Raw genomic sequence first — 23,822 nt, forward strand, 5'->3', positions numbered from 1 at the left:
CAAATTGCCCTCTAGAAAGCTTATGATAATTTATACTCCATTAGCAGTGCACTAGGATACACTTTATTCTTAAGTTTGGTAACACAGGATATTATTTAGAAAAAAAATACCCATAAATCACAGGAAAAAGGAAAGTAGTATCTTTATATTAACATAAAAATTTTTTAAATTTTATATTAGAGTATAGTTGATTTACAATGTTGTGTTAGTTTTAGGTGTACAGCAAAGTGATTTAGTTATACATATACATATATCTATTCTTTTTCAGATTATATTAACTTAATTTTAAAAAATTACTAGTGAAGTTTAAAAAAATTTAATTGTTTCTTTGGGTCATTTATGCAATTTATTTTTTAATCACCTAGATATATGGATTTGGATATCAGAATAGGTCTGATCTGGATATAGAAAGTCTTAGACATGGATTATATAATCCAAGGAGAGCATGTACAACAAGAATAAATTAAGACAAAGTATATCTTAGGAAACATCAAAATTTATGAGTCATTTTGAGGAATAGGGGCCAGAGGAAGAGATGGGAGTGCTCAAATATGACTTATTGGGAGAAAAAAGTGATGTCAGAAATCAATGAAAGAGAAAGTCCAAGAAGGAAAATCTTGGTATGAATGTCACATTATGCAGATAAATAACATAGGATGAAGACTAAAAAATAGAAATTTGAGGTCAGCCAGTAAAAGTTCACTGCTGACTATAACTGGGGTGCATTCAGTGCTTGGTATGGGCAGACACAGTATAATGGCATAGCGTGACAGTCCTGAAATGTTACTGATATAGATCACGGGATCTTAACATATTGAGAATCAAGCATCCTTTTAAGACTCTGATGGGGAAAATGAGCTCTGTTTTTCTGGAAAATGTGGATTTGAACATGTAATTTAAATTTTGAGCACAATATCTAGAAATTCATATTCCCTCTGACAACCTCCTTTATATAGATTCCCCTACTGTAGCCTCATGGCAGACTTTTGATCATAAAGGCAAGAAGAAAGACAAACCAATAGCTTCAGGAAAGGTTAGCGTTAGGTTAAGATAACAGGTTAAAAAAAGGCCTGGCACTTACTAACTACATATTCAGTAAATGTTTATTGACTTTTCAGCAGGATAGGAGAGTTTGGTAAGACAGGAGAGGGAAAAGATAATTGTTGGTATAGTGTCCCCAGAGAATTGGGAGGCAATGGGATCGTGAATATAGTAGAGAGGTTAGTCTTATGGGGATGAGGGAAGCAGACATTAGAAATGTGTGTTTTTCAGAAACTGCTTTGTGTCAGGCATTGTGTTAGAACATGTTTGTACAATACCTCAATCTTTAAACAACCCTGTGAAGTAGGAAATGTTAGCTTTTACAGATGAGCACTTGAATGTTTAGAGAGATTACATAACTTTTTCAAATTCATGTTAGAAAATGGCAAGGAGAAGAGTCTAACCTCCATGTGTCACACAACAAAACTGCCACACCTGGTACAGTTATACAGAAATTAAGGAATTAATTACTATTGCTAAGATTGGACTTGGAGGGGAGGGAAATTTGGGAAATTGGAGTCTCTATTTTCATTGTCAAACTGTAACCAGGGCTTCCCTGGTGGCGCAGTGGTTGAGAGTCCGCCCGCCGATGCAGGGGACACGGGTTTGTGCCCCGGTCCGGGAAGATCCCACATGCAGCGGAGCGGCTGGGCCAGTGAGCCATGGCCGCTCGGCCTGCGCGTCCGGAGTCTGTGCTCCGCAACGGGAGAGGCCACAACAGTGAGAGGCCCGTGTACCGCAAAAAAAAAAACAAAGAAAAAAAAAAAAAACCTGTTACCAAAGTCAGGCTCAGCTGTTTGCAGGTTGAAAGTCAATAAATGAGAGACAAGTGTTGGTGAGAAAAGGAAAGCTTCCTTTATTCAGAAGGCCAGCAACCTGGGGAGAAGGTGGACTTGTGTCCCAGAACCAGCTTCGAAGATTCTGCTTGGCCATGAAAGCTTTTAAAGAGAAAAAAGAGGGAAAAAGTCTCAGTTAATCACTGAAGTAGGGGGTCAGATTCTTTACCATCTTCCATAGTGCGCAGGCTTGTTGACTTCTTGTGATCTTTCTTTAGATGCTATCTTGTTTATGCAGTCAGCTCACAGGGTTACTGAAGGGGAAGCTGGAGAAAAGATCTAGTCCTCCATTAATTATTTATTCTTCATTCCTACTTCTTCAATCTAAGAAACAAATCAACAGGTTAGACGAGGCATGATGTGATCGAAAGGTTTGAGAGGTGTGCTTGGGTGGGGGATTGGTGAAGCGTGGAGGCACCTGGTATAAAGGTTAAGTTAAAATACAGATTTGCTAAAGTGGCAACAAAAAGGGCCTCCTGCAAAGAGCTGCTTCCTGCAAAGGGCTGCTTACAAAATGACAGAATGATCCACTGAGAATGACCAGTAGCCTGGCCTACTCCTCTCTACTGACTTATCAGCACTGTCCCTTAGATGTCTGGATGGATGTCACACAGTCCTGCAGCCCCTGGGTCCTGCATCCTGCCCACCTCCAGGTCTGACAGCATTGGAAGCTGGGATTGACGCAGACCTCTGGGAAAGAGCTAAGTTGTTCATAGGAGATTTTCAAATATGAGCTAAATGAAAAGGGAGAACAAAAAGAACATAAAAGATCCATCAGAGCAATCACGTGTTATTTCTTACCAAAGCCACCCAGCTTTGATTTTATTTTTGTTGTTAGTTTGTTTTTTCCTAAGACCACCCAGTGAGTACAGAAAGAAGCTGTGGAATCGTCCATGTTGTAGAAGGCTTAGGACTAACTTTTTTCCCCTCTGTACAATATTACCGTCTATCTTGGTTCAGCAGATTATTAGCTCTTTGAAACCTTATTTACATTTTTTGTTTTGTTTTATACTCAGGAACACTTCACAAATAATATTACTTTTGTTGTTTGTATTTGAGTGTTATTTTAATTTGATCTAAAGCTAAGTAACTTCCAAGCTAAGTTGATATGTGATAGAAATTAACTGGTTCCAAATAGTCAGTTTTTTGCTGCTGTTGTGAATACTGTGGTTGGATATAATTATAGAGATGAGTTTTAAGTGATAATGTGTCTAGTCAAAAGAACTCTGGTTTAGATTTGATTATTTAAGCAGATCTGATAATAATTAAAGAGTGATACCCTGTGATTAAGTTGTAACACTGCTCAGAGAAGTGGCATATGGTTAAGGTTGAAATCTAGCTATTTTATTTTCACTGTTAAAAAAGTTTAATAACCTATGCCAAAAATTCCTTTAAAGATTAGTGGTTTCCCTCTAAGTGTAAATTGATTGGTTGACAAAATTGCCAAGTTCACTGAGATATTTTTACCTACATCCACTCGTACCCCTCCCATCCCCACTCGCACGGAAACAGTCAAACAACCAATGAACCAACCAAACAGCAGAGGAACAGGGAAAGAGTATTTTTATTTCAATGTGTCTCAGCATAAATGGATTGAAGCTATTTGTTGCACTAGACTTTTGGCTGTGGGTGGAAAAGCCAACATCTATGTATTCTGGAAATATACGGTGAGTTTCAGAGGCCCCACCACAACAAAGTGTTATGTGTAAACAGCAGATGACAGACAAAAAGGAGTGTTTACCTGTGGGCAGCCACGAAGGGCTCATTGAGAGTGAGTGATGTTTTGGACACACACTCAGCCATAAAAGCACCCTTAATAGGAAGACTCAAAATGTTCAATTTAGAGATTCCCTCAGTCAGATGACCTAACTGAAATCAGATGAAGGGAGAGATATAGGGTAATGATCCAGTTACTGGGAAAATAGAACAGGATTAGTTGGGATTTTACTGACACTACGGAAATGGAGCCACCACACTAAAGCCCCTTAGGGCTTAGAATTATATCTAGTTGCTACCATGCACCCCTCCTAATCTTTCCTCTCTTTGCATTTCCAGAGATAAATTCCGTTTTGGCGATGTAGGTCTGGACTGAAGTGCTTGGTGAAGTACAATTCTAAGCTGTCAATCTTTGAAATAAAACATTAAACCTTCCTTTTAGAGACTATCCTGAAATGCAAAAGGAGGAAAGGCCAGGAGGGGTGGATGATACCAATTAGACAAAATTCTAAGGGGTTTGTCTTTAACACCCTAAGGAGCTTTAGTCTGGTAGCTCCGCATGCAATGGAGGATGTTATGCTACAGGGAATAACCCGCCAGTCACAGAAGGACAAATAAGACGTGATTCTACTTATACGAGGGACCTAAAATAGTTTAACTCCTAGAAACAGAGCAGAATGGTGGTTTCCTGGGGCTGGGAGCAGCGGGAAATGGAGCGCTGCTGTTCAACAGGTATAAGGTTCCAGTTACACAAGATGAATGAATTCTAGAGATCTGTTGTATAACATCGTGCTTATATTAACAATACTGTACTGTGTCCTTAGACATTTAAGAGGGTAGATCTCATGTCAATTGTTCTTACCACAATAAAAACAAAATAATTATAATTATAATTATAAAATAAAATAAAAATAAAAGGTGGACTGTTAAAACCAAGACAAAACCAAATCAAACAAAAACCCCAGCAAGCGATTAAGAGGCTGATGGCAATTGGAGACCTGACATTTTCCGTAACAATAGAGGGATCTGAGGGCATCTTGAATCCCTCTCAATCTGTCCTACAGATTTTGTCCCAAGATTTTAAGTCACAGACTGCCAAGACTTCTTTGAAACCCAGGAGAAAAGCTCCTAAGGCCAAGTTCAAATCAGTACAAACTAAGACCCAAAGGCCAAGGGCATGTTGGTGGGCTTCCATGGCATTTGTCTGATCTCAGTTATTTGGGGACATAAGAAAGCCTGATGTTGGTGCTTCAAATAGTCCCTTGATTCACGGTTCCTTCCAAAACTTTTAACATTTTCCAGTAATGTTTATAAGTATTGTAAGGCATTTTAGGAAGTGCAAGACACCAGATGTGTGTTGTTTGTGGAGACACTTTGAACTCTCCTGAGCTGGATGAGAGTTTTCTTTAGGTCTGAGGCCCAGGAATATGTTGTAGGTAAACTAGAGACCACACTTTGAGAAACTGCACAAATGAAACAAAACAACTTGCTTTTCATTGTCACCACACCCTGAACTCTGTGACCTCCGGGCTTGTACCTCTCATGTTATGGATGGAGCACGGTTCACTGTGTCATGTAATTGTCTACATGTCTTATCTATTGGCTTCTAAGGTGCTTCAAAGTGAGGGCTACTGATTGCTAACTTCTCATTACCCAATGCCTCTTCGCAGAGTGCCTTGGACACATTTAGTCACCTTGTTATTTTAGTGCGATGTCATATGTGTTTCAGTTTTTCCCAGATTCTTGTTTGCTATTAATAGCCTTTATTTTTTTGTTTGTGGTTGTTGCTCTAAACTTTAATTTTTTTTTTTTTTTTTTTCGGTACGCGGGCTTCTCACTGTCGTGGCCTCTCCCATTGCGGAGCACAGGCTCCGGACGCGCAGGCTCAGCGGCCATGGCTCACGGGCCCAGCCGCTCCGCGGCATGTGGGATATTCCCGGACCGGGGCACGAACCCGTGTCCCCTGCATCGGCAGGCGGACTCTCAGCCACCAGGGAAGCCCTTGAATCCACATTTTTGAACTGCCTAGTAGTAGGTAGGTAGTACACGTTCCAAACTTAGCACCAGCTGGGAATTGTGGGTATAAAAATATGGTAAAACAATAGGCTGGGCAACACCTGAGACATACCTACATGAAGCAAGGAACGTTTCTGATCAGTAAGAATGGTACTTACATTCTAACGGTGAAGTACAGACAATTATTGCAAATGCAGGTAGAAAAGCTCATGAACTGGTCTGAGGTTACTGATTCACTTCAATACCCAACCCACTGCTTTGCACCCTTTGTACCAAATAAATTGCTCTTGAGGAAACAGATCAATTTGGGCTAACTTATGTACCAACAATGAAGTTTTAAGCAAGGTTTCTTCAAAGTTGTTTCCTTTTTAACAATCAACGTTTTTCCAATTCAAATTACCAGAAGAATGACAATTCCTCTGTACCTTAAAACACTCTTCATCTTTCAAAATGAAACAGTCTTGACAGATGGGCTATAAATAGTGGCTTTTCCCCCTGTAGTTCAAAATAAGTCTGAACTTGGGATCAGTCATATTACTAAGAGCTTCCCACAAGGAGTGAAGGAAATGCTCTACCTTACGTAGGTGGATTTACATTGCAATTACCATAAAATACAATGAACCTACTATTAATGTCACAATGGCATGTTTATGGCTTGCTAGCTCATCTTGTTTCCAAATGAAGTGTATTGGAAAACGTGGGTGTTTCTTTTCCAGTGGAGTGGAGCAGACAGCCTTGGTTATATCTTTGCAGATTCAGAATATACAGTATCTGATGATATTGGAGTTTGGGTCACACAACAGGCGAAATTCCAGGCAAAGGGAAACTGCTTTGGAATCTAACTAGTTTTTTGCTTTGTTTTTTAAAATAACTAGATATTTATCACTGCTGGGAAGATGTTTATACCAAAGGTTTTGCTGAAACTGGGTTAAAAAATAGTCATATATGCAAATACCATATGATATCACTTATATGTGGAATCTAAAATATGACATAAATGAACTTATCTATGAAAGAGAAACAGACTCACAGACATAGAGAACACACTTGTGGTTGCCAAGAAGAAGGGGAGTGGTGGAGGAGGGATGGATTGGGACTTTGGGGTTAGCAGATGCAAACTATTATATAGAATGGATAAACAACAAGGTCCTACTGTATAGCACAGGGAACTATATTCAATATCTTATAATAAACCATAAAGGAAAAGAATATGAAAAAGAATATATATATATAAGTTTTCTTCAAAGTTGTTTCCCTTTTAACAGTCAACTTCTTTCCAATTCAAATTACCAAATTTGAATCACTTTTCTGTACAGCAGAAATTAATACAACATTTTAAATCAACTATACTTCAGTAAAATAAATTAAATAAATTGTCACATATGTTCCCCATATGTTTTCTTTGGAGGTCATATCTTCTCAATACAAAGTCACATAGTTGGCAGTTACAATTTGATTTGACCGTACAGACTATCAACGCAAATTCTCTTAAACATAATAATTCATCCTTGATCTACATCCTGTGCTCAGCAAAAATGTATCTGTGTTTGATGGCCCTTCAATATATACTCCCCTCTTGCCATCATTTCACGGAAGTAGGTGAATTCTTCAAAGATCAAGGTACTGAAGTTCATTTGTGGAATAGCCTATTTCTAAATTTACTAGTTTACCAGATATATTGTTTTAAGGAATAATCAGCATAAGCATATTAAATGGTTCTGTATATGCCTTCCTATAAACATAATTTATTGACTATATTAAGTGAATATGAATATTTTCTTTTTGAATACATTCAAATACCCAATGAAAAACATTTTACATAAATATATTCTTCATAAATGCATTCTCCCTAATTATATTCTTCATGAATATATTTTTCACAACTAAGAATATTTTCAGAGAATTTAGTCATCTTTATTATGCTTTTATTACTACCTTAGGGTGGGAGGGAGACACAAGAAGGAGGGCATATGGGGATATATGTATACATATAGCTGATTCACTTTGTTATGCAGCAGAAACTAACACACCATTGTAAAGCAATTATACTCCAATAAAGATGTTAAAAAATACTATCTTATTAGAACTTATTCTTAATATATTTATATTAATATTTATTAGAAAATTTATTTGAAAATAGTCATAAAATCACCAAATAAGCCTAGGACTCAGCTTTCGACAAGTTGAACATTCCTTAAAATGTAGTTAATGAAAGTATATGTATATTTAAAAACAACATTCCTTATAAAAAGTTTTAGTAAATTTGACAAGTTTGGTGTTTGGTAAATTGACATTGTGACTGACCTCAGGTTTAATTCCCTTATCAGTTCATTTACTTAAGAAAGCATAATTTGTGATTATCTTTCATGACTTGGAATAGAAAAATACATCTTAGCTTTATATTGTTCATTCAGTCTTGCTTACTTGGCTTCTAGGACGATATAGTGAAAACTAATTTAAAATCAATTATAATTTTTAACAAGATACTATGAATCCATTCTCACAGTGATAATGATCCTGAATTTTTCAGGATTAGCTATTTACCTAAAATGAATGAGCAGAGCTCTGTGTTGTCTGTGCTCAACGGAAAAAAAGATGTCGTGGTCCTGCTGGCAAATAGATGTTACTGCTTCTCTGGTTCTAAAATTTTAGAAAAGGCTGGACTGTTCTCAGTCTCTAGACCACTATGTTTATGTCATAAGCATTGGTCCACCAAATTGTAATAATTTAGTTTTCCTACTGCAAGGAGGAGGTAGATTCCATATGAACATGCTACTTTCAACAGACATTTAGCCTGGATTTTCTAAGATTTAGGTGAAGAATGAATTGAATTTGGACCATGAAAAGTCACGTTCCCAGAAAATTCTATGGTTGTACTTAAAAAGACCAAACACAAAACCAAAACAGATCAAAACTGAAACACCTTCAAATAACTGAAGCTTAAAAATTAACCTGCTTCTTTGAATGTGCTGTTAATGTTTTTACAATAACTTTTTGGGGTAATGAGAAGTACCATGTAGCTCATTTACTCACTGTCTCCCGTGGAGTGATTACTCTGTGTTTATATGAATATGGATTAGGAAAATTGTTCTGCACATATGAGCTAGGGATTTTGAAGAAAGAATCTTTATCCTCAACACTGATTTTACCAAGAAAAGGGGGAAGTGGTATTGCAGTTAGTTATTAAAGAAATAAGGAATAGGGTTTACTAACGTCTGAATTCAGTATACAAGAAGACTCACTCTAAATCTAAAAGCTCAAACTGTTACCTTTCCTTTAAAAAAGAAAATACTGATTTGTATATAACTTGAGTCAAATGCATTGTTAATTTTGCATTGAGTAGGACTTTAACTAATCTGTTCATTTTCTCTTGTCTTTCTCTTAGGCATATAATTTTCTGCAACATTCATTCAGATAAGTTACTGTATAGTAGGAAGGATCTTAAAACATTTTCCAAACCAAATGTATTTGCCTCTTTGGTTTCTTCTGTACTAAAATTCCTAACATGTGAGCTAGTCCTTTTAATTAAAAAACTTAACAAAGGGCCCCTATTAAAATATGAATCTGCCTGGGAGGAGCATATTAAGTTCAAAATTAAAAGGTGGTAATATATCAGTATGAATGTATTAACTAGATTAGTTTCATAGCAACTAGAAAAGAGTAGAACCAAGACATAAAACACTGTGGAAAGTGAGTCAGGTGAAGCACTATAATTCATACCTCTGTGAGGCCAAGTATGGGGTACACTGTGGGTTTATGGTATGGTGGGTAAGGGGAGGGAGGTATTCCTTGGATTACATCTTCTCTCAGGCTTCCTATAATGCTAAAACTGTGCAGCTCTCTCATTCTAGCAGTTCTGAAAGGCAGCACATGGAACTGTTTAACCCTTAACATTAATGCTACATACAAAGAGTCACTCAGTAAGTGAGACTTATCTGATTTTTGAAGATACATAAATTCAGTTACGGAAATGCCAGTTTTCACTGCTCAGCGGTCCTTTTATCAGATTTACCAAGCTGGCAAAAGAAAAAAGTTTGACCCATATTATCCCTTTGCTTTTTTTCTTCTGTCAGTTCTCACACCTTATCTGTATGAAGTTGCCTACGTGTAGACAGAGTAAGTGGCCAGGTAATGTATGTGATTTGAAAGGTATTGCAAAATTTTGTGTTATTCTTTCCCATGTCCCTGCCAATGGAAATGTCCATTATCGACATTTCTCCAACGCATGAGATAACCAAGGTGAAATCTTCCTCCTGCATTTTACAAACATATGCATTTTTCCCCCCTCTGGGAAAGAGGAAAAAGATAAGCTACTTCCTAATCAGAATGGTGTCTTAGGTAAGCAGGTGTTACACTGGAAAGTAGCAAAATGAGGCAGTCAAGGAACATATATAAAGAGTTAGGGGAAAGGGAGAAGAGAAAAAGCAGGCTAAAAAATATGTTTTCATAGAAGTTAGTCTTTGATTTAGTCTGTCATCTCTCATATTGATTAAGGAGAAAAAAGGTGACAAGGGCAATTTGACTCTCTGGAGATGACAGGTGTAGGTCACGTGGGTGCACACGTGCATGTGAGTTTCTCACAGTGTGTGTAGGTGTTTTAGCAGTCCTATTAGTCCCTAGGTCGATTTCAGTGAGAGTTGCTCTGTATGTAGTTGTTGTTTTGATGTGCTTGTGATGCGAGGTGAGACCAGTGTCCACTTACTCTGCTATCTTAATCTCTTTTGAAAAGTTTTATAAATTAAAAAACGTTTATTTAAAAATAGATGATTCTGGGCTTCCCTGGTGGCGCAATGGTTGAGAGTCCGCCAATGTAGGAGACGTGGGTTCGTGCCCCGGTCCGGGAGGATCCCACATGTCGCCGAGCGGCTGGGCCCGTGAGCCATGGCCGCTGAGCCTGAGCGTCCGGAGCCTGTGCTCCGCAACGGGAGAGGCCAAAGCAGTGAGAGGCCTGCGTACTGAGAAAAAAAAAAAGATGATTCTACCTAAAATGTTTTATTTTAGATCAATATGTTTGTAGACAAATTATAAACTTTATGATATTTGGTAATATTAAGTAGGAAGGCAAATTTTTGTCATATATATCATGCTATTTATCATGTGATATAAACTCCTTATTTTAAATTAATATTGAGAAAAAAGCATGACCTGTTAAAAAATAAATTCAAAGGTGACATTCTGTTGTATTTGGCTTCAGAGAGTCACACATTAAAATGTAGATTGGTGTTTAATTATTATATGTGTTAAAGTGTTAAAATAAGAAAAAAGCTGATATAATGTTTGGAAGTTTTACACTCTGGAGTTTAAAAATGTTTGGAGTTTAAAAAATCTTAAAAATCAATAAACTTAGTATTATACTGTTTGTATTTTCTTTAGAACTGAAGAAATAAGATAATAGGTTTTACGTCATTATTTGCAGATATTTCTAACTAGATGAAAAAAGAGCATTTAGATGCCATTCTTCATTTTATTCTTTCTTTCCAAGAATTGGTTTTGATATAATGAAAACATAAAATGAAGTACGATGCTATTGGAGGATGGAGGGGACGAAAAGTGCCCACTGAACTGAGAAGGTGTCTTGAGACTGAAAAACAAGGCAGGCAGCTCCATATAATCAATGGATCCATTTATTATAGGGCAACTTACAAGGCAGGATCTATTGGGATCAGGTGACAACAATCCCGAAGCATTCGCATCTGCACTCTGCACCACTGAGGCGCCGTTGGGGCACTTTTATAGTTAACCTACGGAATGGGGTGAGTGCTTGGAAAAAGGGTGTACATTCCTAAGTCAAGATTTGTGAATGGGGGGACTTCCCTGGTGGCACGGTGGTTAAGAATCCACCTGCCAACTTCAAAGCTTTTGCACAGCAAAGGAAACCATAAACAAGACCAAAAGACAACCCTCAGAATGGGATAAAATATTTGCAAATGAAGCAACCGACAAAGGATTAATCTCCAAAATTTACAAGCAGCTCATGCAGCTCAATAACAAGAAAACAAACAACCCAATCCAAAAATGGGCAGAAGACCTAAATAGACATTTCTCCAAAGAAGATACACAGACTGCCAACAAACACATGAAAGAATGCTCAACATCATTAATCATTAGAGAAATGCAAATCAAAACTACAATGAGATATCATCTCACACCAGTCAGAATGGCCATCATCAAAAAATCTAGAAACAATAAATGCTGGAGAGGGTGTGGAGAAAAGGGAACACTCTTGCACTGCTGGTGGGAATGTGAATTGGTTCAGCCACTATGGAGAACAGTATGGAGGTTCCTTAAAAAACTACAAATAGAACTACCATATGACCCAGCAATCCCACTACTGGGCATATACCCTGAGAAAACCAAAATTCAAAAAGAGTCATGTACCACAATGTTCATTGCAGCTCTATTTACAATAGCCCAGAGATGGAAACAACCTAAGTGCCCATCATCGGATGAATGGATAAAGAAGATGTGGCACATATATACAATGGAATATTACTCAGCCATAAAAAGAAACGAAATTGAGCTATTTGTAATGAGGTGGATAGACCTAGAGTCTGTCATACAGAGTGAAGTAAGTCAGAAAGAAAAAGACAAATACCGTATGCTAACACATATATATGGAATTTAAGAAAAAAAATGTCATGAAGAACCTAGGGGTAAAGCAGGAATAAAGACGCAGACCTCCTAGAGAACGGACTTGAGGTTATGGGGAGGGGGAAGGGTGAGGTGTGACAGGGCGAGAGAGAGTCATGGGCATATACACACTAACAAACGTAGTAAGGTAGATAGCTAGTGGGAAGCAGCCGCATGGCACAGGGATATTGGCTCGGTGCTTTGTGACAGCCTGGAGGGGTGGGATAGGGAGGGTGGGAGGGAGGGAGACGCAAGAGGGAAGACATATGGGAACATATGTTTATGTATGACTGATTCACTTTGTTATAAAGCAGAAACTAACACACCATTGTAAAGCAATTATACCCCAATAAAGATGTTAAAAAAAAAAAAAAAAAGAATCCACCTGCCAATGCAGGGGACACGGGTTCAATACCTGGTCTAGGAAGATCCCACATGCCGTGAACCAACTAAGGCCGTGCACCATAACTACTGAGCCTGCGCTCTAGAGCCCATGTGCCACAACTACTGAGCCCACGCACCACAACTAATGAAGCCCATGTGCCTAGAGCCCATGCTCCACAACAAGAGAAGCCATTGCAATGAGAAGCCTGTGCACCACAGTGAAGAGTAGCCCCTGCTCGCCGCAACTAGAGAAAGCCCCCATGCAGCAATGAAGACACAATGCAGACAAAAATAAATAAATAAATAAATTTATTTAAAAAAAAGAAGATTTGTGAATGGGTAACTAGTTTCACGGGTGCTGGAGAATACGTCAGCGAAGGTTTTCATCGTTTTGGAGGGACTAACAGAGCATAGGGGCCACCTGGTCCTAATGATTATTAAACAATATCTATTAACTACAAATCCCTTGATGACAGAAAAGTGGTTTATTGCACAGTATAGTCCTGGGTAGGGTCAGTGGAAAGAGAGAAGAAACTCTGAGGGCTCAAGATGGTGTCAGTTATTCTAACAGCCTTACACAGGCAGATTTTAGGGACTTCCCTGGCAGTCCAGTGGTTAAGACTCCACACTCTCAATGTAGGGGTCATGGGTTCGATCCCTGTTTGGGGAACTAAGATCCTACATGCCATGGGGCCAAAAAATTTTTAAATAGAGGAATGAAACTTACTGATCAGATGAACGTACTCTTGAGGGACATTTATAACATTATTTTCTTTATGCTCCTTATTAGGTTAGATTTTAACATCAGTGCTTTTCATGCTTTCTGTCTTTATCCAATGGTCTATTAGAGGTATAAATAAAACAGTGTATGACCAAAAATAAAGATAGTTTAAAATTGTCTAATATTCAAAACCAACATGCTGACAAATGGTACTCAGCTGAGTGGTAAATGGAGGAGAGGCTAGTCCTTCACTCACTCATCTGATTAACACTAGACCTGAGCATCTCACTTGATATTTATTCAGAGCTCCAAACTGTTCCCTTTATATAATTTAAACAAGTGTTTTATTTACTAATACCAAAGTAGAAATGAGAATTGATACCCTTATGGCTGGAAGCACACGGAGCCAGTTGGGAAGTTCTGAGTAGCAACTCTGGATGCTTCCCGGCTCTCACAGTCAGTGGCTCTGGTCAGGAAAGTTACAGATGCCTCAGGCTGTTTTGCTAAATTAAAGTCCAACTAATCAAAGAGAAGGGAAAGAAAGAGGAGACTGACAAAGGTTCTTAGTGAAAGCAAAATAATTAGAGAACCAAGGGGGGAAAAAAACAGTTAAGAAAGTTGTTCATATTTTCTATTTCTTCCTGATTCATTCTTGGCAGGTTGTGCATTTCTAAGAATTTGTCCATTTCTTCCAGGTTGTCCATTTTATTGGCATAGAGTTGCTTGTAGTAATCTCTCATGATCTTTTGTATTTCTGCAGTGTCAGTTGTTACTTCTCCTTTTTCATTTCTAATTCTATTGATTTGAGTCTTCTCCCTTTTTTTCTTGATGAGTCTGGCTAATGGTTTATCAATTTTGTTTATCTTCTCAAAGAACCAGCTTTTAGTTTTATTGATCTTTGCTATCGTTTCCTTCATTTCTTTTTCATTTATTTCTGATCTGATTTTTATGATTTCTTTCCTTCTGCTAACTTTGGGGTTTTTTTGTTCTTCTTTCTCTAATTGCTTTAGGTGCAAGGTTAGGTTGTTTATTCGAGATGTTTCCTGTTTCTTAAGGTAGGATTGTATTGCTATAAACTTCCCTCTTAGAACTGCTTTCGCTGCATCCCATAGATTTTGGGTCATCGTGTCTCCATTGTCATTTGTTTCTAGGTATTTTTATTTCCTCTTTGATTTCTTCAGTGATCACTTCGTTATTAAGTAGTGTATTGTTTAGCCTCCATGTGTTTGTATTTTTTACAGATCTTTTCCTGTAATTGATATCTAGTCTCATAGCATTGTTATCGGAAAAGATACTTGATACAATTTCAATTTTCTTAAATTTACCAAGGCTTGATTTGTGACCCAAGATATGATCTATCCTGGAGAATGTTCCATGAGCACTAGAGAAAAATGTGTATTCTGTTGTTTTTGGATGGAATGTCCAATAAATATCAATTAAGTCCATCTTGTTTAATGTATCATTTAAAGCTTGTGTTTCCTTATTTATTTTCATTTTGGATGATCTTTCCATTGGTGAAAGTGGGGTGTTAAAGTCCCCTACTATGAATGTGTTACTGTCGATTTCCCCTTTTATGGCTGTTAGCATTTGCCTTATGTATTGAGGTGCTCCTACGTTGGGTGCATAAATATTTACAATTGTTATATTTTCTTCTTGGATCAATCCCTTGATCATTTTGTAGTGTCCTTCTTTGTCTCTTCTAATAATCTTTATTTTAAAGTCTATTTTGTCTGATATGAGAATTGCTACTCCAGCTTTCTTTTCGTTTCCATTTGCATGAAATATCTTTTTCCATCCCCTCACTTTCAGTCTGTATGTGTCTCTAGGTCTGAAGTGGGTCTCTTGTAGACAGCAAATATATGGGTCTTGTTTTTGTATCCATTCAGCCAATCTGTGTCTTTTGGTGGGAGCATTTAGTCCATTTACATTTAAGGTAATTATCGATATGTATGTTCCTATTCCCATTTTCTTAATTGTTTTGGGTTCATTATTGTAGGTCTTTTCCTTCTCTTGTGTTTCTTGCCCAGAGAAGTCACTTTAGCAGTTGTTGTAGAGCTGGTTTGGTGGTGCTGAACTCTCTCAGCTTTCGCTTGTCTGTAAAGGTTTTAATTTCTCCATCAAATCTGAATGAGATCCTTGCTGAGTAGAGTAATCTTGGTTGCAGGTTTTTCTCCTTCATCACTTTAAATATGTCCTGCCAGTCCCCTCTGGCTTGCAGAGTTTCTGCTGAAAGATCAGCTGTTAACCTTATGGGGATTCCCTTGTGTGTTATTTGTTGTTTTTCCCTTGCTGCTTTTAATATGTTTTCTTTGTATTTAATTTTTGACAGTTTGATTAATACGTGTCTTGGCGTATTTCTCCTTGGATTTATCCTGTATTGGACTCTCTGTGGTTTCTGGACTTGATTAACCATTTCCTGTCCCATATTAGGGAAGTTTTCAACTATAATCTCTCCAAATATTTTCTCATTCCCTTTCTTTTTCTCTTCTTATTCTGGAACCCCTATAATTCGAATGTTGGTGTGTTTAATGTTGTCCCAGAGGTCTCTGAGACTGTCCTCAGTTCCTTTCATTCTTTTTTCTTTATTCTGCTCTGCAGTAGTTATTTCCACTATTTTATCTTCCAGGTCACTTATCCGTTCTTCTGCCTCAGTTATTCTGCTATTGATCCCATCTAGAGTATTTTTCATTTCATTTATTGTGTTGTTCATAGTTTTTTGTTTCATCTTTAGTTCTCCTAGGTCCTTGTTAAATGTTTCTTGCATTTTGTCTATTCTATTTCCAAGATTTTGGATCATCTTTACTATCATTATTCTGAATTCTTTTTCAGGTAAACTGCCTATTTCGTCTTCATTTATTAGGTCTGGTGGGTTTTTATCTTGCTCCTTCATCTGCTGTGTGTTTTTCTGTCTTCTCATTTTGCTTATCTTACTGTGTTTGGGGTCTCCTTTTTGCAGGCTGCAGGTTCATAGCTCCCGTTGTTTTTGGTGTCTGTCCCCAGTGGCTAAGGTTGGTTCAGTGGGTTGTGTAGGCTTCCTGGTGGAGGGGACTAGTGCCTGTGTTCTGGTGGATGAGGCTGGATCTTGTCTTTCTGGTGGGCAAGTCCACGTCTGGTGGTGTGTTTTGGGGTGTCTGTGGACTTATTATGATTTTAGGCAGCCTCTCTGCTAATGGGTGGGGTTGTGTTCCTGTTTTGCTAGTTGTTTGGCATAGGATGTTCAGCACTGTAGCTTGCTGGTCGTTGAGTGAAGCTGGGTGCTGGTGTTGAGATGGAGATCTCTGGGAGATTTTCGCCGTTTGATATTATGTGGAGCTGGGAGGTCTCTTGTGGACCAGTGTCCTGAAGTTGGCTCTCCCACCTCAGAGGCACATCACTGACTCCTGGCTGCAGCACCAAGAGCCTTTCATCCACACGGCTCAGAATAAAAGGGAGAAAAAGTAGAAAGAAAGAATTAGTAGAAGTAGAAAGAAAGAAAGAAAGGAGGGAGGGAGGGAGGAAGGAAGGAGGAAGGAAGGAAAAATAGAAAGAAAGAAGATAAAGTAAAATAAAATAAGATAAAATATAATAAAGTTATTAAAATAAAAAAATAATTATTAAGAGAAAAAAAACACGGATGGATGGAGCCCTAGGACAAATGGTGGAAGCAAAGCTATACAGACAAAATCTCACATATAAGCATACACATACACACTCACAAAAAGAGGAAAAGGGGAAAACAATCATAGATCTTGCTCTCGAAGTCCACCTCCTTAATTTGGGATGATTCGTTGTCTATTCATGTATTCCACAGATGCAGGTACATCAAGTTGATTGTGGAGCTTTAATCCGCTGCTTCTGAAGCTGCTGGGAGAGATTTCCATTTCTCTTCTTCGTTCTCACAGTTCCCAGGGACTCACCTTTGGATTTGGCCCCGCCTCTGCGTGTAGGTCACCGAAGGGCGTCTGTTCTTCACTCAGACGGGATGGGGTTAAAGGAGCCGCTGATTCGGGGGCTCTGGCTCACTCAGGCCGGGGGGAGGGAGGGGCACGGAGTGCGGGGTGGGCCTGCGGCGGCGGACGCCGGCGTGACGTTGCACCAGCCTGAGGCGCGCCGTGCGTTCTCCCGGGGGGAGCTGTCCCTGGATCCCGGGACCCTGGCAGTGGCGGGCTGCACAGGCTCCCCGGAAGGGGGGTGTGGATAGTGACCTGTGCTCGCACACAGGCTTCTTGGTGGTGGCAGCAGCAGCCTTAGCGTCTCATGCCCGTCTCTGGGGTCTGCGCTTTTAGCCGCGGCTCGCGCCCGTCTCTGGAGCTCCTTTAAGCAGCGCTCTTAATCCCCTCTCTTCGCGCACCAGGAAACAAAGAGGGAAGAAAAAGTCTCTTGCCTCTTCGGCAGCTCCAGACTTTTCCCGGACTCCCTCCCGGCTAGCCGTGGCGCACTAACCCCTTCAGGCTGTGTTCACGCCGCCAACCCCAGTCCTCTCCCGGCGCTGCGACCGAAGCCCGAGCCTCAGCTCGCAGCCCCGCCCGCCCCGGCGGGTGAGCAGACAAGCCTCTCGGGCTGGTGAGTGCCGTTCGGCCCTGATTCTCTGTGCGGGAATCTCTCCGCTTTGCCCCCCGCACCCCTGTTGCTGCGCTGTCTTCCGCGGCCCCGAAGCTTTCCCCCTCCGCCACCCGCAGTCTCCGCCCGTGAAGGGGCTTCCTAGTGTGTGGAAACCGTTCCTCCTTCACAGCTCCCTCCCACTGGTGCAGGTCCCGTCCCTATTCTTTTGTCTCTGTTTATTCTTTTTTCTTTTGCCCTACCCAGGTACGTGGGGGGTTTCTTGCCTTTTGGGAGGTCTGAGGTCTTCTGCCAGCGTTCAGTAGGTGTTCTGTAGGAGTTGTTCCTCACATAGATGTATTTCTGGTGTATCTGTGGGGAGGAAGGTGATCTCCGCATCTTACTCTTCCGCCATTTTCCCGGAAGCCCTCATTGTAGTTTTGATTTGCATTTCTCTAATGATTAATGATGTTGAGCATTCTTTCATGTGTTTGTTGGCAATCTGTATATCTTCTTTGGGGAAATGTTGTCATAAGGTTTTATGATAACTAAATGAATTGGCAACTCTAAAGCTTCTAAAACTGTGTCTGGACTATAGCAAGTAGTATATAATGTGTATATGTTGTATTATTATCTCCAGTTATATATAGTTTTACAAAAATGGTGTCACATTTTATGTAATATATTAGGGTTTGTGTTTTTCTAATCTGGTCATAGCCCTTTAGGACAATCTGCGTCTACATGCTTTTCTTGTATGTTGGAGTCTTTGAGAGTGTCCAATCAATAAATACCAATAAGTACCAGTGCCCCCCCCCATCCTAACTGTGAATCAATTGAAAAATAAGAGACACGTATGACACACAGATTCCAAAACATCACTTCTAGCACTGACAAGCTGATGTGAGGGAATGTGACTTATTTCTGCTGGCAAGCAGGCTTTCTTACAGTTAACCTCCAAATAGATCAACCTCCCCACGTCAGCCAGAATTCTCCACATGGAGTGAGTGAGGGTATGGAAAGGAAGGACATGTCATGCTCATGGAATTCCATCTATATAGAAGGAAATAATAAGAATGAGGAATAATAATATTATCCTTTTCCCTTTTTCTCCTCCCACCATGGAAAAGTTTTCCTTCTGACTTTAATGTACTGTTTTTACTCTGCTTGTTGAAGCATTTTAACAAAGCACTTAGTGGTAATTGAGACTATGTATCTCGAATTTCTTTGGACATTTTCCCCACATATAACTTAAATAAGAAAGCTAGATATACCTTGGTAAGTTAATAATTGGTGACAATGGCTGTGTTTTACCTGATGCGAAAGCAGTTGGTTAATATATCTGACCAGTTAAAAATCAGTTGATTTGATGACAAAATCTCATTTGGTATCACATAGAGATTGCAGGGTCTGCATATGTAATGTCAAGAGCTGGCCAATTATGCAAACTAGTTAAATCTCCTGAATCTTCTATTACTGAGAATAAAAAGAGCATTAAGGATTGAAGGTATAATATCAATAACATCAATAGGTACCCTTCACTGAATGTTGATTGTGTGCTAGCATCATATTACACACTTCTTATGTATTATCTTATTTAATTTTATTGCAACTGATTGTTGTTGTCGTGGTCACTTGTATTGGGCCCTCTGATCCTTTCTGTCCTCCATGGGACTGACTTCAGAAAATTAAAATTTCCAGGTTCCCTGATTTCCAGTTAGGTTGTCAGTGGGAGGTATTGGTGTGAGACTGGGGTTGTAGAGGGGAAAAGGCATTTCTCCAGCTCCATGCATTAAGTGGTGCCTCTGGCAGTGGCTCGAGCTCCTGCAACTCAGCCCTTTTCCCTTTCTGATACAGTCACAGGAGTGAGAGAGACTTGCCACTGACATAAATCTCTGCGTTGTCCACCGTCTGCCCAGTTTGGCTTTTTAACTCTTCCGATGCCTTTAGAACTAGTTTCCCGTAATTAAATCCTCTATTGAACTACCTGTCATGGGTTCTGTTTTCTTGTCTGAACCTTGATTTATGTAAAGGTAGAGATTATATTCATTGTATGGGTAGATTAAGTGACTTGTACAGAATCACACAACTAGTTTAAAAACAGGCTTTCAGGACTTCCCTGGTGGCGCAGTGGTTGAGAGTCCGCCTGCCGATGCAGGGGTTACGGGTTCGTGCCCCGGTCTGGGAAGATCCCACATGCGGCGGAGCAGCTGGGCCCGTGAGCCATGGCCGCTGAGCCTGCGCGTCCAGAGCCTGTGCTCCGCAACGGGAGAGGCCACAACAGTGAGAGGCCTGCGTACCGCAAAAAACAACAACAACAACAAAAACAACAACAAAAAAAACGGAAAAAAAAACACAGGCTTTCAAACCAGTAGTGCCTCCTTGCGAAGCCCAAGTCCTTAAACTACTATGCTGTATCGAAATGATATTCCAAGTGAATGTCCAAATGAATACTTTTCATGAACTGCTTATTTTTATTACTTAGTTCAAATTGTCTGCATGATGGCACGAAGCAGCTATTATTATCCTTTAATTGTCTATCTCTCCCATTAGCTTGTGAGACTGCTTGAGAGCAAGCACATATGTTATTCATCTTTGTAGTCTTAGCACCAACTACTGTGCTTGGAATGTAGTAGAGCCTTAATAAATATTTGTGGAATGAATGAATAATAATCACTGTCATTTACAGAGCGACTATTTCATTCCAGCAAGCATGCTAGGGGTCTTATGTAAAATTTATAACTCAGTCTTCATAACAATCTTGCAAGGTAGGCATAAATATTCCAACATCATAGGTAAGGGAAAATAGGGTCAGAGTTTAAACAATTCACAAATAAACTAGAATTAAACCCAAGCTAACTGGGCTTTAAAGTCTGACCTTTTGTCTACATCTAGCTGCTTCCATTAGTATGAAGGAACAAATATATAAATAATTGGGTTGGAAAAAAATCTAACATCTTATTGGATTTCCAGTTATTAGAGGAACTTCAGAAACAGGTGAAGTCTTATCTCTATGAGAAAAAAGAGGAGTTCTGTATTTTCTTGCCATAATTAAATGAAGAAACAAGTTTTTGTATCTCAAACTATGCCTATTCAGGCAAAAGGAAGAGAAATTGGGATAATAATCTGAAATATGAAATGGTTTAAATTGCCAATGTGGAAAACATTGGCTATTCCCATAATTACCTAATCATTCTCTAGAGTTACTTGGCATGAGATGTAACCCTGATGATATTCACAACTAGCTCTCCTAAAGACTTAGAAGTCAGGTTTTAGCTTTACTTTTCCATGTCTTGGTTTATTATCCAGCACGAGCCAGTAATTTTCCAAAGTACCTGGATAGGCATTTTTATTGCTGGATTGCTGATGATGGTTTTCACTTGTGTTTCTGTGTGTTCCATACTTTGCTTTGCATGGTAAAATCATATGCATGAGTCTATGGCCCAGTTAAGTTTCTCCCTTAGTTTTACCAGAGTGATGCATTTCTAGTAATTCCTCTGAGCTTGGACTTAAAATAATACCTATATTTGTAAGGCTGATTTGCAGAATCCATGTCTTATTCTTTGATTTCTGATGAAAAGTAACTAATAGAAGCAAAATAATTTGGTAGGCGTCATACAAAGAGTCATTGTTAATTCTCCACGTGCTTCTTTGGCACATACTTGCTTGGTTTGGTATTGGTTGAAATTATTTCAGCTGGATACCACCAAGAGGCTGTTCTCTTCTTGCAGAGCTAGGAGCCATTTGAAGATTCTGGAAATAAACAGTTTTCATAAGATCTTTGCTGGCGTGACCCTGTCTTTTTTCCCAGGGAAAGGATGTTCTCCTAAATCTTCTTCATGTATGTACTACTAGTTTTGCCATGATAAAGTAAAGCCTTTATTTTGTTAATTCAATAGGAGAGATTAATATAAAATTAAATGTAGGCATTTTCCCAGGTGATTTATAGTCATAAAAGCTATGTCTATTTATTTAATACTGGGGAAAGAACACAAGAAGACCGTTTATTTGTTTGATAAAAAATTGTATTCTCTTGTCGTTGAGACACGTCATTAAGGACTGGAAACCAAGGGGTGTCAAAAACCCCAGAGTGTTGCTGTTGCATGGGTGTAGAGTTTCAGTCATGCAAGATGAAAAAGTTCTAGAAATCCACTAACCAAAAGTGTGCAGGGAGTGAACAATTCTGTAATGTGCTTTTACCACAATTAAAACAAAAATAAAAACAAACACAAAAAGCAGAGTCGTGACCAGTAGACATGGAAGAAACCCAACTACATTTGTGCTGAAGAATTACCTGCTCCCATTTGAATGTCGAGAAGGAGTTAGAAATAAACTGATTCTCTGCTTCATAAAACTGCAGCAAGTCGTTTTCATTAGCAGTGATGACTGATGGAGATTGTCGGTGATGCTGTGATCCCAGGAGCAGAAGTCACCGTGTAAACAAAGCTGCGCTGACAAAAGGGGACTGTTCACAAAGCTGACACTAGCGCGGCGTTGAGAATATGAAGAAACAACGTGTGCATTCGCTGATTTGGGGCCAAAGTGCTCAGTAATGATTGTGGCATTAACTATTGGAATTTACAAATTTTAAGTAAAAAGAATAGATCTTATTCATTCATTTATTTATTTTCCTCCGCTAAAATTTTTCAAAAGTATCTGAAAAGCTAAAATGTTTTCACTGTATACGTTGGCAAATTAAGGAAAGTTTAGTGTTAATTGAATCGCATTTAATTCTTTCCAAGTGCTTAGCTTTAAACACTACAGTGAAAAGACAACTGTTTAAAAACTTCTTTCAGGGCTGGAAACACATTTTGAAACAAACCTTTGAGACATGATGATGAAACCTGCACAATATCACAATGCATAGAAGGAAAAACAGAATTCCCTGATGTGGTGATTTTCTGTGTTACCAACTCCAACTTCTATGCCTCCTCAGGTATATAGGAAAAATAGGCATTTAGAATAGGGATTTTTTTTTTTTTACATCTTTATTGGAGTATAATTGCTTTACAATGGTGTGTTAGTTTCTGCTTTATAACAAAGTGAATCCGTTATACATATACATATGTCCCCATATCTCTTCCCTCTTGCGTCTCCCTCCCACCCTCCCTAACCCACCCCTCTAGGTGGTCACAAAGCACTGAGCTGATCTCCCTGTGCTATGTGGCTGCTTCCCACTAGCTATCTATTTTACGTTTGGTAGTGTATATATGTCCATGCCGTTCTCTCACTTCATCCCAGCTTACCCTTCCCCCTCCCCATATCCTCAAGTCCATTCTCTAGTAGGTCTGTGTCTTTATTCCTGTCTTACTCCTAGGTTCTTCATGACATTTTTTTTTTCTTAAATTCCATATATATGTGTTAGCATACGGTATTTGTCTTTCTCTTTACGACTTCCTTCACTCTGTATGACAGACTCTAGGTCCATCCACCTCATTACATAGCTCAATTTTGTTTCTTTTTATGGCTGAGTAATATTCCATTGTATATATGTGCCACATCTTCTTTATCCATTCATTCGATGATGGACACTTAGGTGAATAGGGATGTTTTTAGCCACTAAGATGAGTGAAGACAACTTTGATACCAAGAGGAATATGTTATCTCCCTCTCTTATCTTGACTGGGTAGCTATATTGAGCTCTAATATATTGAAATATAAGCAGGCAGGAGCAGGGGAAGAAAAAAATATAAGGGAGAGAGACTGAGTTCTAAATGTATGAGAAGGAAAAACTGAGAGCAGTTGAGAGGTTTATGATAAAACCAGAGGTATTATAGATGAAGACCAAAAAATAGCAGTTTCCACTCTTTTGAAAAATTATCCTATTCTATGGGTTTTTCTAAAACTAGTGTTATGTACTTGCACTATACTTAAGGTGACTTGGAATTTTATGGGAGGGATTTCAGCTTGAGTTCATTTGTATTGTCATTCAGAATTACCAAGAGTGGTCTCTCATAATTTTC

General features: G+C 39.0%; 1 protein-coding gene across 6 annotated transcripts in view; it reads left to right on the forward strand.

Annotated features, from left to right (window-relative positions):
- SLCO1A2 (solute carrier organic anion transporter family member 1A2) overlaps positions 1–23,822 on the forward strand; it is a 114,072-nt gene that overhangs the window by 34,664 nt on the left and 55,586 nt on the right. For 5 of the 6 annotated variants that reach the window (XM_060305980.1, XM_060305985.1, XM_060305981.1 and 2 more), the window contains exon 1: positions 21,593–21,700. The exons of the other annotated variant lie outside the window; for it this stretch is intronic. The gene's annotated coding sequence lies outside the window, so the exon portion shown is untranslated. Of the gene's footprint in view, positions 1–21,592; positions 21,701–23,822 lie in introns of those variants that run through there. 6 annotated transcript variants of the gene reach the window in all.

The sequence above is a fragment of the Globicephala melas genome, chromosome 10, assembly GCF_963455315.2.
Source record: "Globicephala melas chromosome 10, mGloMel1.2, whole genome shotgun sequence".
Lineage (NCBI taxonomy): Eukaryota > Metazoa > Chordata > Mammalia > Artiodactyla > Delphinidae > Globicephala > Globicephala melas.